Here is a 14391-nt window from a genome sequence, read left to right as displayed (position 1 = left end):
CTGATAAACACCCACGACTTTCAGACTTCATGACCCCAGTTTGTCACCAAGGCTCTGTTAAAAATAGTCTCCGAGCCCAAGCAGGGACAACCATGTTGGGTTACATTTTTCAAATTAAATGAAGCGGAATATAAGGTAAAAACACAGTGAACATATGCTATCCAATGCAGACATCAAATAAGTAGAAATGACAACGTTTAAAACATCAACACCTACTTATGATGAGTGAACGTACCTATACATTGGTGTATTACCCCTTTAAGTCTCTACAAGAAACAACTTATAGTACATGACAGCAGGAAACAGGATACATGTGATAGGCTTCTAATACACACTATAGTACTATACTAGATTAGAAAAGAAAGTCTGTTGAGATACTGTTCTAGATAGATGCTGTTCCCCTCTTCAATATAATTGACATGTGCAAGCATCTTCCTTCTATACATAATATTCTTAACAATGCATTTTTAAAGCCTTTTGAATGTGAATTTTCAATGTCATTCAGAGCAAAAAGCTTAATATATAGCAATGAGCAGTCACACTGTGGACTTACATTACAAGTCCTTATTAGAACATACACACACAGTGTCATCCTACTGTACAGATGGATGTTTCTGTTCAGTGACGGGCCGTGATTTACTGGCATAAGATGAGATGAGAGAAAACATTTAAAGTGCGCTCAGGTCACTCGTCTGTGTCGTCTCTCTCCTGGCTGCTGACTGTAAATATTTCAACCATGTCTCACTGAAATACGACCTGAGTCCTTTGTAGCGTTGTCATTGATAGAGAGTGAAATGACACGGTTTCCAGTCAACTGGTACAGTTAGTTCTAGAGCGTCTCGTGTAACAGAGTCACAGCTGGTATGTTGGGATCAATTCTGTGGTCGACCAGTGACAGGGTTATGGGATCATGGGATTCCTGCAGACTTAAGGTTGGGATGATGTGATGGATGAGTGGTCCACACAGACGAACAAGGAGTGCTGTCACGAATCCAAGCTGCATACGTGTAACACAAAACCAAGTCGCTCATTGAAAGAGATGCATATGTCTTTGGTGATGTGTCAGGAGGCAGACTGTACTATGTAATGTGGTCTGCATGAAGCAGGCATACTCCAATGACTAACAATGTTACTGTAAATGACCTGCAGGTGAATCTGAAATATGACATACAACGTTGACTCTTAACATGATTTTACACTAAAAGGCACACTAATGCAAGCATAATCATAATCCATGTTTTAGAAATGTAAACATGATAGCTCTTATGGCCGTGTTGGGCATCTGCTGAAGTGAATCTGTTTAATGCCATCGCGTTGAGATCATTGCATTGGCTAGTGACACGTAACCTTTATTTGTATTATTTTCACAAATGTAACTGTGGTCAGAGAAGGAGCTTTCCAGTGATACTTTGTGTTTCTTTCACAAGGGTGCCGCCTAGTGGTCATAACAAAGACATCTGAGATCAGATTAACGGTAGATGTAAAGGGATTCATTACAAGAAAGCAATGCAAATACAAAAACATAATTTGAAAAATAAAGCCAAGCACAAATAATAAATAATTAAAGATGTATGGACCAAGAATGCTTAATGTTATTGTTCGCAACTATAGCTTTCAAAAAGACCAAAAGATCATGCAATTTCCCACATTCTGTTGCATTCTAACATGTTTTTAGAAGATGTCTCTTCCATATCTAATGTCTCTTGTTCCTAGAAATGAAAATGAGAATTAAATTGACCCCCCCCCCCCCCCCCCCCAAAAAAAAAAAAAAAAAAACTTACCTATAGCACTCTGATCGTAGCACTGTTGCTCTTGAACTACTAGTTTACTCAGATGAGGACCTAACACTTGTTCTACTTTTAGCTCTTACTTTATCGGCAATGATTCGTTGTGGTTTCCTTCTTTCCTTCTTTTGACAAATGTACGTATTGTAAGTCGCTTTGGACAAAAGCGTCTGCTAAATGACCTAAATGTAATGTAATGTAAATTGGCCTATCATTGTTATACTGACATTTTTTCATAATCCCTTTGCAATAGTTATACCATTGATAACATAATCAAAACAAGCTTTTGCACAGTGTATATCACGTAGTGGCATACATGCATGATAGCCTAAATATTAATCTGAGAGTGGATTGTTAATTTACACTATTTTTCAGCTATTTAAATTATCCACGCCACCCATTTGTTTCTCATCTCCACCACCTTTTTTTCGTTTCAACATTTTTTCGTTTTCTCTGTGACTTCAGAGGGAAGTCAGTGACCCGGCCGAGGGTCAGGCTGAGCCAATCATATTGAACAAAAAGTGGAGCAGTCCAAGTTGGGAGGGGCCACATCTCCCCCCCTCCTAATTGATGGCATTGAACTGGCCAAAACTGGACAAACTTCCTTTGGTGCTCATGCGTCTCTACGATGTACCGTTCCGGAGATAAACCCCAACCCTAACTTGGGGACCCCCAAGGCCTATAGAGATCCGGTGGAGGGACCCCCAAGGCCTATAGAGACCCGGTGGAGGGACCCCCAAGGCCTATAGAGAAACAAGGAAGATTTATATTTGATTAATATAGGTTGTATTCATGATATGGTGTATTTTTGGACATATTTAAATTTTTGGAAGAAATAATTCCGGGGACCCCCTGCAGTAACTCTGCGGACCCACTAGGTGTCCCGGACCTGATTGAAGATCTCTGCTTTCAAGTATTTTATACAATGTATTTGTTTTAAAGCTCCAGCACTGCCTCCAGCAACATCGAGTTTGTCGGCCGGAGAGGAGCTGGTGATCCAGGAGGATGGGATAATGTGGGCGTGGCATCGGGGTGAGGCAAGCTGCTCCCAATGTTTTACCTTCATCAGATGCCAACTGTTGAAGTTCTGTAGGTTGAGGTGGAGGTGAGTCAGGTGGTACTTGACTAATATCTTATATCTTCCCCTTAGATTCAATAGAGTGCACATTTTTTCCCTTCTGGTCCAACAGCAACTGAACGGCCTGCATCCTCAAGAAGGTGGAGTTCCTGTCCTATGATGCCCTGGGTCTGGCCCTGAAGGTGGCGGGGGCCTGCCTCACCATGGTGGTCTTCGCCGTCTTCTTCGACCACAGGAACACGGCCATCGTCCGCGTCAACAACTCAGAGCTCAGCTTCTTCACGCTGTTGGCCCTGACGCTGTGGTTCTTGTCTTGCCTGGTGTATGACGGCGAGCCCACGTCCTGGTCCTGCATGCTGCGCCACACCGCCTTCAGCATCACCTTCTCGCTGTGCATCTCCTGCATCCTGGTGAAGACGCTGGTGGTGCTGGCCGCCTTCGCCGCCACCCGGCCCGGCGCCCACCTCATGAAGTGGCTAAGGCCCAAGCAGCAGCAGGTCATCATCTTGGCCAGCACCCTGATCCAGGTGGTCATCTGCGCCGCCTGGCTCATCGACGCACCACCATTCCCGCTACGAAAGCTCCAAGATAATCCTGAAGTGCAGCCTGGGCTCCAGCTTCGCCTTCTGGTGCATCCTGGGATACATCGGCCTGCAGGCGTGCCTGTCCTTCGTGCTGGCGTTTCTAGCCCAGAAGTTGCCGGGCAACTTCAATGAGGCCAAGTTCATCAACTTCAGCATGCTGATCTTCTGCGCCATGTGGCTCGCCTTCGTCCCGGCGTACGTCAGCTCGCCGTGGAGTCCTTCACCATCCTGGCCTCCAGCTTTGGTCTGCTGTTCTGCCTGTTTGCTCCCAAATGTTACATTATTCTCCTGAAGCCAGAGAAGAATACAAAACAGCATCTGATGGGGAAAGAAAAGAAGTAACGTGATGGAAGTTAGAGATTTCTATTCAATCAGTCATTTAGATATCATTTATTCCATGTTTTTATTTTATTGCAACTGTTGTACAAGAACATATGGTAGGAATAATTGCAAAGAACATGACGGTAATGTATATTTTGAAGAAATAAAGATATTCAGTGGTGACTTTGGAGTTTGGCTGAGCTTTAGTTACAATTTTACACGCAAGGAAACCAATACAATTAAATTGATTGAACTGTTTTTGAGAATGTTGAAAGATTAAATAAAAAAACTCTGTTTGATGATTTGATGCTGCTGTTTAAATGTTTGGAGATAAACACTGATTCCCATAATTAAATAAACGGGTTTAGATGATGATCTGTGGATGGAAGTATGGAGTATGTTGGAGATATAAAGCAGCTGATGAAGGATTTAGAGATATCAAAATGAATAAAACATCAAGAGTTTCCTGCTGCTGAGCTCCTGTCACCTTTTGAAGCATCATTAGTATTTAAGGTAATGATTAATTGAATATAATATTAAATATATAGAGAGCGTTTGTCACTATAATGGAAAACAAAACTAAACAAGATTTCTTTAGATGTGAGAGACTATTGAAACATGAATATAGATCAATATAATGAAGAGAAGGGGGCTTTTAGATAGATGGACACACTTTGTTGGATGGGTTTTTAAGTCCCGCCCACTGTGAAGCAGCTCATCCATTCACAGCCTTGCAGGAAGTGACTTATACCAGGAAGTAACAATTCAAATTTCATAGAGGCCCACATGCTCGACAGGTGAAGTTCACTATATTTAACTTACAACAGTGTGTAATAAAAAGTTAAAGTGAAGTGACAGAGATAGAAGGTTTGATCTGGTCTTCAGGTCTCTGGTGGACCTGGAGGGGGGACAGGGTTAAGTAGCTGGACCTTTAGTTGGTGGCTACAAACATTTAGAGCTAGTCATTAATTGGAGTTAATTTATTTTCTATGGATTTAAATGGTCTGTCTTTGATTGGAATGACACTGTGACTTACTAAACTGCCAGAATGTAGCTAAATATCACATTAATAGTATTAAGTATTAAGAGTTTTAGTGAATGGTGTTGGTGGTTTTTGCTGGACCAGGATGTGGGCCTTGTAGCTTCAGTGTCATTTAGGGGTCCATGTTTGTTTTACACTTATTTTATCAGACTTACTTTGTTATTATGATATTGTGATAAAGATGATTCACCTTTAGAAAATGCATATGAAGTGCTGTTTTAGACCTGAGGATTTCTACTCTACTCTATTATCTTTATTTATTATAGTTTCATGGCCACCACATCGATGCCATGCTACATTCCCACAGCTAGGGTTAACAAGTTTTATTTTTGTTAAATCATAATTCTGTTTTTATAGGTAACATTAAAATGGAAGGTGACTGATTGGCCACCTAGCCGAGATCTTCACAAGGTAAGTGTCCTGTTTTTATTTTAATAGTGTGTTCTTGGTTGGCTGCCGAGCCTTCCTACTTATTGCATTATTTATCGATCACCATCATGGCCGCCGTGCCATACTGTTTATTTTAACTGTTTTTTTCGGTTTGCCCCGTAGAGAGCCGCGCTTCTACGTGTCTCTCTGGCTGAGTTAGCAAGTAAGTCAGTGATCGTAGTTGCACCTTCGGTCCGTCTAGTGAACTACGTCACCAAGCCGCGTTGCGAACGAAGCTGCGTTCACGGTCGTCTGAGGGAATCGGAGCAGCAGAAACGGTCACGTTGGGGACTCGAGCCGGATAGACGGACGTCACCGCTGCAGAGTTTGTGATGTGAAACGTGAAGCTGGGGACGTCGACGCGTCTAGAACACACAGAATACGGAAGAACGACAAGCTGAAGAGGTTATCACCGTCAGTCTGAAAGCTAAATCCACCTCAGCAGCTGTAGCTAGCGTTAGCACAGCAGCTGTAGCTAGCGCTAGCGTTAGCACGCCTGCAGCCAGCATCTAAACAATCTAACTTCACCCCCAAGTAAGTAATAATAATAATTAATTTAGTTATATAGCACCTTTTTAAAAACGGCAGTTTACAAAGTGCTTTTCACGGCAGAATATAAATATGGTCAGATAAACAAATACAAAAAAATGCATTAGAAGAGATAAAGGTAAAGACAATAAAATATAAATACATTTTTTTTTAAATATTTAGTTTCTCTCCAAAGTTTAACATCACACAAACACTGTAATTAGAACATTATAAAACTGAATTTCAAATCAATAAAATAACCAAATCCAATCTAAAATCTTGATTCTGACCAGTCAGGCTGTTTTTATATAACTATTGAATATATAATATATTGAACTATTGTAATAATCAAAAAAAGTTTAAATCAGTAGTTTTGATTTAAGAGAAACATTTAATGACAATAAATGCATAATAATCAGATTATATGTTGTATCAATATGACTGATATGACAAGAGTTGAATGAAAAATGAATTGTATTCTTCACGCCAATATCCAATCCACTTTATTTATATTGCACGATTTTAACAAACAGCTGGGATCGGCTCCAGCCCCCCCGTGACCCTAAATACAGGATAAGTGGTAGAAAATGGATGGATGGATGGGTTTTAACAAATGCAAGGTTTTCCAAAGTGCTGCAAAGCAAGATAAAACCCAATAAATAGATGACACAATATGGATGAAGTACACAGTAGAAAGATAAAAGTGATAAAATAAATAATAATAAAATCATAACATCAACACCTACATGGTGTCAGAAGCCAAAGAAAAGAGGTAGTTTTAAGAGTTTTAAAATATAAAAACATCACTGACATGGCCGCTGCCATCTACATAAGGCGTCATAAATGTCTTTATTTATTTTAGGTCTTATGTTTGTTGGCTGCCGAGCCCACCAATCAGTCACTCTGTATATCGATCCACCTCTCTCTCTTTCATGGCCGCCGTGCCAGGCTGTTCTATAATATTTCCTTTATAATAATTCCTTTTTGCTTCCAGGAAAAAGGTAAGTGGTCTTTTATTTTTATATCTAACATGGCCGCCGTGCCATTTCAACATGGCCGCTGTGCCAGTTTCTTTCCAACATGGCCGCCGTGCCAGACTGTTCTATCCTAGTTTTGGTGTAATAACTTTTTATTTCCAGGGAAAAGGTGAGTGGTCTTTTATTTTAATATCCAACATGGCCGCCGTGCCATTTCAACATGGCCGCCGTGCCAGTTTCTTTCCAACATGGCCGCCGTGCCAGTTTCTTTCCAACATGGCCGCCGTGCCATTTCAACATGCAGCCGTGTCTGCCTATGTATCACATTGATTGTGCCGTATGTGTATATTCATCATAAATCAAGTTATATCATCCCATACACATCATAAAAAATACATTTGTAGAACATTTTAGTTAAATGGCTCAAGAATCCAAGCAACAGTAAATACTGTAGCTATATGCATGTAGATTATTAAAAATAATTCAAAACTTTTTTTAGAGAAGTTATGTGATTTTTAGAGAAACATTCTTTTAAATTTCTTTCAAGCTAAAATGTTCCTTTTTACTCGTGCAGCTATGACGTTTTAGTTTAGTTTTAGTTTAAATATGTACTTTCTCTCTGATGTTGAATATCACACACTGTAGAACATTTATCAAGCTGAATTTCAAGTAAATAAAATGGCCATACATAAGTTAACTAAAATCTTAATTCTGACCAGTCAGAAGTTTCGAGGACGAATACATTCTAGGTACAAAATAAAAACTACCTCACTGTATATTTCCCTTTTTGTGTAGATTCAAACTGATTTAAATTTTGAGAAACAAACCCATAAATAGACAAAACATTCTGTATACATCGTCAGTTCACACTAGAAGATAAAGGTCTGTTGTTGTCCGGGGATCACACTGGTGGTCCTAGAGGGACCAGCAGGACCTGCTGGGGGTCTGGGAGTGTGAAGTCCTGCATGGTGCTGGTCTAGAGTTGGATCCTCTTCAGACTGTAGAGACCGGTGCTGCTGCCAGACTGTGTGAATATGATTTCCACACAGTTCAACAGTGAAACGCTGCTCTGCTTCTCGTAGGACTCTGAACATCCACATCATCTCCACGCCGGCAAGCTCCTCAGACCGCCTTCTCCACACTGTCCTCGTCTTCTGAGCCCCCGTCTGCGTCCGTTGGGGGCTTCGTCTTCAGTAACGATGACTCAGCGTTCTCAGAGTGGATTTCTTTCCTTCTGGTTGTCTGACGTTGCAACGCTGCAGGAACACAAACATCAGCAGGTGAGCTGCTGCTGGCTGCTTCTCCTCCTGCTCTGCTGCGAGAGGCCAGCCCAACTCCACGAGGTTGGACCTCTATTCCAGCCACACGATTGGTTCATCACGGTGCTGCTCTCGTTGTCATTGGCTGATCGGGTTGTCTGTCAGAACACACAAGGAATGAGTTCAATCGCCGTTCTATCGACCGCATCTCACATTTCTAATCGAGAAAAAAGTTATATCGCGATGATTTATCACAACCGGTTAATCGCCCGACCCTACATTAAAATATTAGCCTGCACAAATGTATAGATTATGTAGGTATTTATCTTCTAAGATCAGCTTTTGTCAGTATTGGTGTAATAACTTTTCATTTCCGGGTAGATCTACGTAAGGTAAGTGCACTTTTATCTTTATAGTTTGTTATTTTGGCAGCCGTGTCTGCTTATGTATCGCATTGTTGATTGATCAATGTATCTCTATATCCAATTAGATCACAAACACAATAATAAATACATTTGTGCATTTTTTAAAACAGTATGTAGCTCAAGAATTAAAGCAACCATTATGTAGATAAATAAGTTTACAAAAAAAACAATTGAAACATGTTGAAATGAGTAGTTAGGTGAAGATTAAAGACAATAAATTCATAATAGAATATAGATCTCAAACGTTGCTTACATGTAATGAATGTCTAATGTGGCCGCCGTGCCTCTTTAAATCTACAAACGTTCTGTTCTATCAATGTTGCAATAACTTTTTATTTTCAGATAAATCTACATAAGGTAAGTGAACTTTTACGTTAATAGTTTGTTTTTTTGGCAGCCGTGTCTGCCTTGTTGTTTGATCAAATACCGCTTTCATGGCCTCTATGCCATATGTGTATATTTTTTTATGAATCAACTTATATCATCACATGCACCATCATAAACTATACATGTTGTAAATGTCTTAGGTACAATACAAGTAACAGTAAATACCATAAAAAGATACATCATCACATTTTTGTGCATTTTTGTAAGTAAAGTAAATGGTTGAAGCAACAATCCTGTAGATACATTTAGTTTACATAACATTATTGAAACAAACATAATCAGAATCAGTTGAAATGAGTAAGCTATGTAATTTAGGGGAACATTTAAAGACGTATGTAATGATCAGAATATAGGGGATATCAGATGACAGGAGCATAAATTCATAAATCTATCTATCCATAACTCGAACAACAACAACATCTCCATCAAGGTAAGTGTCGTAATTTAATCGTTTGTTATTTTGGCAGCCGTGTCTGCCTAATTTATTTTAAAGGAGTCATCACCTGGTTTTATACGTATCCAGCCCCCCTTGGATCGCTTTGGATCAATTAGTAAAACTTATTAGAAAAAAAAAAAAAAATTTTAATCAAACATTGAGCTTGTTCTGACCCTTTTTCGTACCGCGATTTTATCACGCGAGATTACGCGCGAGGTTTTGACTGGTCCGGATGTGCATTGTATAATATGTAATGAGGCGCGCGTTGATTCGCCGCAGGAAGGACAGAGCCGGGGGGGCTTGCCTGCATGCAGACTCCAAAACATAATGGCGGCGCTTCGGCGATTTCAGGTAGCGGACGGGGGGGGGGGGGTTGGGTGGTGAAAGAGGAGTGGGCTTATGCAAGTAGCCGCCACGGTGACGTCACCGAAGGCGCAGAATCAAAATCTCGTGCTTTAGGAATGCACACCCTTGTGTGCTATTCCTGTTCGGAAAAAGAGCAGAAGCGAAAAAACGGCGCCACTTTCAAACTCCAGCCTTTCAGGCAAGTTTCAACTGAGGTCAAACACAGATATGCATGTTTTAACAAGAGAAATTGCGATTTCCAGGTGATGACTCCTTTAATGCATCTACACAACTCCAGAATTCAAACAATAATAATTACTGAAGAACTGATATCAGTATGGCGGCGATAGATGACTTTAAAAATTCTATCAATCCATCACTCAAACATCTCCGTCGTGATCTACAAAAGGTAGGTGTCATTTATTTATTGGCCGCCGTGCCATGACTCTCTTTCCAACATGGCCGCCGCGCCATTCACAGCTTTCCAACATGGCCGCCGTGCCATGACTCTCTTTCCAACATGGCCGCCGCGCCATTCACAGCTTTCCAACATGGCCGCCGTGCCATTCACAGCTTTCCAACATGGCCGCCGTGCCATTCACAGCTTTCCAACATGGCCGCCGTGCCAATTACAGCTTTCCAACATGGCCGCCGTGCCAATTACAGCTTTCCAACATGGCCGCCGTGCCAATTACAGCTTTCCAATATGGCCGCCGCGCCAATTACAGATTTCTAACATGGCCACTGTGCCATATCCTATATATATCTATCTATCTCAAATAAAGTTTTAGAATCTATATATAACGCACTAAATTAATGATGATAATAATAACAATAATAATACATTTGATTAATTGTTTAAAATGAATAGCTCCAGAATTGAATCAACAATAAATGCTGAATTCAGAGAAATTAAATGGATAGATTTAATTTACAAAAAATAATTGAAACAATGAACATAGTCAGAATACATTTTTTTATATTTTAATATTTGATGAATATATTTTATTTAATAAAATTAAACAGTGTATTTTTATCTCAAATAATAATTAATTATTAATAATTAACATAATAAATACAACATTTGGTGATGGTCGGGCAATAAAACGTTAGCGTTTTAATTATCGCGATCGATTTCCTCGATTAGAAATGTGAGATGCGGTCAATAGAATGGCGATTGAACTCATTCCTTGCATGTTCTGACAGACAACCCGATCAGCCAATGACGACAAGGGCAGCACTGTGATGAACCAATCGTGTGGCTGGAATAGAGGTCCAGCCTCGTGGAGTTGGGCTGGCCTCTCGCAGCATAGCGGGAGGAGAAGCAGCCAGCAGCAGCTCACCTGCTGATGTTTGTGTTCCTGCAGCACTGCAACGTCAGACAACCAGAAGGAAAGAAATCCACTCTGAGAACGCTGAGTCATCGTTACTGAAGACGAAGCCCCCAACGGAGGCAGACGGGGGGGCTCAGAAGATGAGGATGGTGTGGAGAAGGCGGTCTGAGGAGCTCGCCGGCATGGAGATGATGTGGATGTTCAGAGTCCTACGAGAAGCAGAGCAGTGTTTCATTGTTGAACTGTGTGGAAATCATCTTCACACAGTCGGGCAGCAGCACCGGTCTCTACAGTCTGTAGAGAGTCCAACTCTAGACCAGCACCATGCAGGACTTCACAGACCCAGACCCCCAGCAGGTCCTGCTGGTCCCTCTAGGACCGCCAGTCTGATCCCTGGACAACAACAGAACTTTATGTCCTCATTCTGCAGAAGTAATAATTAACATAATCAGAATTAATGTCAATGAGTATTTATGCCATGTAGCGAGACAATACGTAATGATCGGAATATATAAATACATTCAATACATACATGATTTTTTTTATTCATTTCCCAGGTACATAACTCCAGAATTCAAGCACTAGGTACATTTATTTTATAAATAATTGAGATAATGAACATAATCAGACAGTTCGGATTTAGAGAAAAATTAACAAATGCATAATAATTCGAATATAGGAGACAGTCGTATGACATTGATAGATGACAGGATTAATTTCTATAGATCCTCAACTTCTCCACACAAATCAACAATCAGAATGAATGTCGGCATGTATGCCATGAGACAATAAATACATAATTATCAGAATATAGCTGATATTAGTATGATAGTGTGGATGACTTTAAAAATTATATCGATCCATCACTCCACCATTTACAAAAAATAATTTAAACAATGAACAGAATCATAATGCGTTTAAACAAGTAATGTTAATTAGAAACAAAGAAAGAAAACAAATATGTAAAGATCAGAATATAGGCGATATCAGTATGACAGGAGCATAAATTGATAAATCGATCGATCAATAACTCGAACATCTCCGAGATCTATAAGGTAAGTCTTGTATTTATGTTAATAGTTTGTTTTTTTGGCAGCCGTGTCTGCCTTTTTTTTCTCAGTATTGTTGTAATAACTTTTAATTTCCAGGTAAATCTACGTAAGGTAAGTGTACTTTTATTTTAAGTTTTTTATTTTGGCAGCCGTGTCTGCCTATTTATCGCATTGATTGTGACGTATGTGTATATTTATCTCAAATATCACGTACACCATGCATTTAGTGAATTTCTACGTAGATCCACAATTCAAGCAACAATAAATACTGTAGATGGATATATTTTATTTATTATTTATATAATATAATAAATCTAAATATTAAAATGAATTTAATTTAATAAAAATATATTGAAATAAATCTAAATATTATATTTTTTATTATTATAGAAAAACACAATGATCAAATCATAAATACATAATGAATAAAGAATAAAGGTGATTGATGAGTTAACTCAACATGGTTCAGCTACATTTCAGTAAAATATTACAAATTTACTAACAAGAATAAAACTTATGTATTTGTACCTTAAGATGTTTGGTTTGAAAGATTAACTAATTATGCAAAGTACTCATTATATGGTAGTTCATTCACTAGTCAGTGTTTTATACAGTTTATACAAAGTTAAAGATACAAGCCCATAAAGTTGAAAGTATTTCCTGTTATTTTTCAGGTGTTGGCTAATGCTAGTAAAAATGCTAAACCAACGAAAACGGTTATCATAGTAAATGATCATCTCCAATCACAACCTAACGAGCCAATTAATCACATTTACATGTGAATGAAGTTTGTGATCCTTCACTTATAGTTTTGCTGTCTATTAGGTGTGAAGTTAGATTGTTTAGACGCTCGCTGCAGGCGCGCTAACGCTAGCTACAGCTTCTGTGGTGGATTCAGCTTTCAGACTGATAAACGATGATAAACTCTTCAGCTTGTCGCTCCTTCGTATTCTGTGTGTTCTGGATGCGTCCACGTCTCCAGCTTCACATTTCACATCACAAACTCGGCAGGGGTGACGTCTGTGTGTTGGGCTCGAGTCTCCAATGTGACCGTTTCTGCTGCTCCGATTCTCTCAGACGACCGTGAATGCAGCTTCGTTAGCAACGCAGCTTGGTGACGTAGTTCACTAGACGGACCAAAGTTGCAACTACGATCACTGACTTACTGACTAACTCAGCCAGAGAGACGCGTAGAAGACTGGCCCTCTACGGGACAAACCAAAAAAATAGCTTTCTTTCATGACTGTCGTGCCAGACTGTTCTATCTCTGTATTGGTGCACTAACTTTTTATTTCCAGGCAGCTCTAACATTTTGGCCTATTTATCACATTGCTGATTTATCTTTATGACCACCGTGCCACATGTGTATCTTTATCTCAAATCAAGTTATATCATCATACACCGTGATAAACAATACAACATTTGATTAATGTCTTAGTTTCATAGCTGCAGAATTCAAGCAACAATAAATACTGCAGATTCATAAATGAAGTTTACAGATAAGTATTAAAACAATGAACAGAATCAGAATAAGTTTCAATGAGTCCTTAAAGTGTTTTTTTTTTTCTATTTTATTTTATTGTTGCGTTGGATATTTAGCTCATATTCAAATTTGGATAATGACTATTTCATGACGATATTGGAGCTATACATAAATTATACTGTAGATTATAAGAGATAATGTAATTAAGGGGCAGGGCAAGATGAGCTGTGCTTCCTCATGTCCCTCGAACTTGAAAGATTTGAGTGCTTTATTTTTGTGTTTTCATATTTGTATGATGTATATCATGTCATGTAAATATTGTAATTAATATCGAGGAAAACAAACATTTGACAATCAAAACGAAAACATGATCAGAATATAAGTGATATCAGTATGGCTATGATATAGATCCGTTTTTTATCTTGTGCCTTTACTACCAGCTTGTGTCAGTATTGGCGTAATAACTTTTTCTTTTCTTTTTTTTCCAGGTATATCTACACAACATGTTGATTTTAGTTTTCTTCATTGGCCGCCGAGCCTTCTTATTTATCAGATTGTTTAAAAAATCAAATAAAGTTTTAATGTTGCATAGTAGTCGATCGAATGAAGATTCTTAGGTACCGATCTATAGACTGTAACTTAATAGAGGGTTCAAATAAATTTGGTAGAAATATTTTTCAATGCGTCAAATGACACCATATGCCCAGTATACAATAATAATAATACATGCCGATTATTGTTGACACCCGTTTAAGTTATGTATATCAAGTGGACAAGTTAAAGCTTCTATATGTATCTACATATCCTCCGTGCCTTTTAATATCAGCTTGTGTCAATATTGTGCAGTGACTTTTTTTTTTTTTTTAAGGTAGAACTACACACGGTGGGTATCCTTTTTATTGGAATTGTCTATCAATGAATCGATAC

The sequence above is a fragment of the Eutrigla gurnardus genome (genome assembly GCF_963514095.1).
Source record: "Eutrigla gurnardus genome assembly, chromosome: 9".
Taxonomy (NCBI): domain Eukaryota; kingdom Metazoa; phylum Chordata; class Actinopteri; order Perciformes; family Triglidae; genus Eutrigla; species Eutrigla gurnardus.
The sequence above is the reverse complement of the archived record's forward strand: the minus strand, read 5'-3'. Positions refer to the sequence as shown.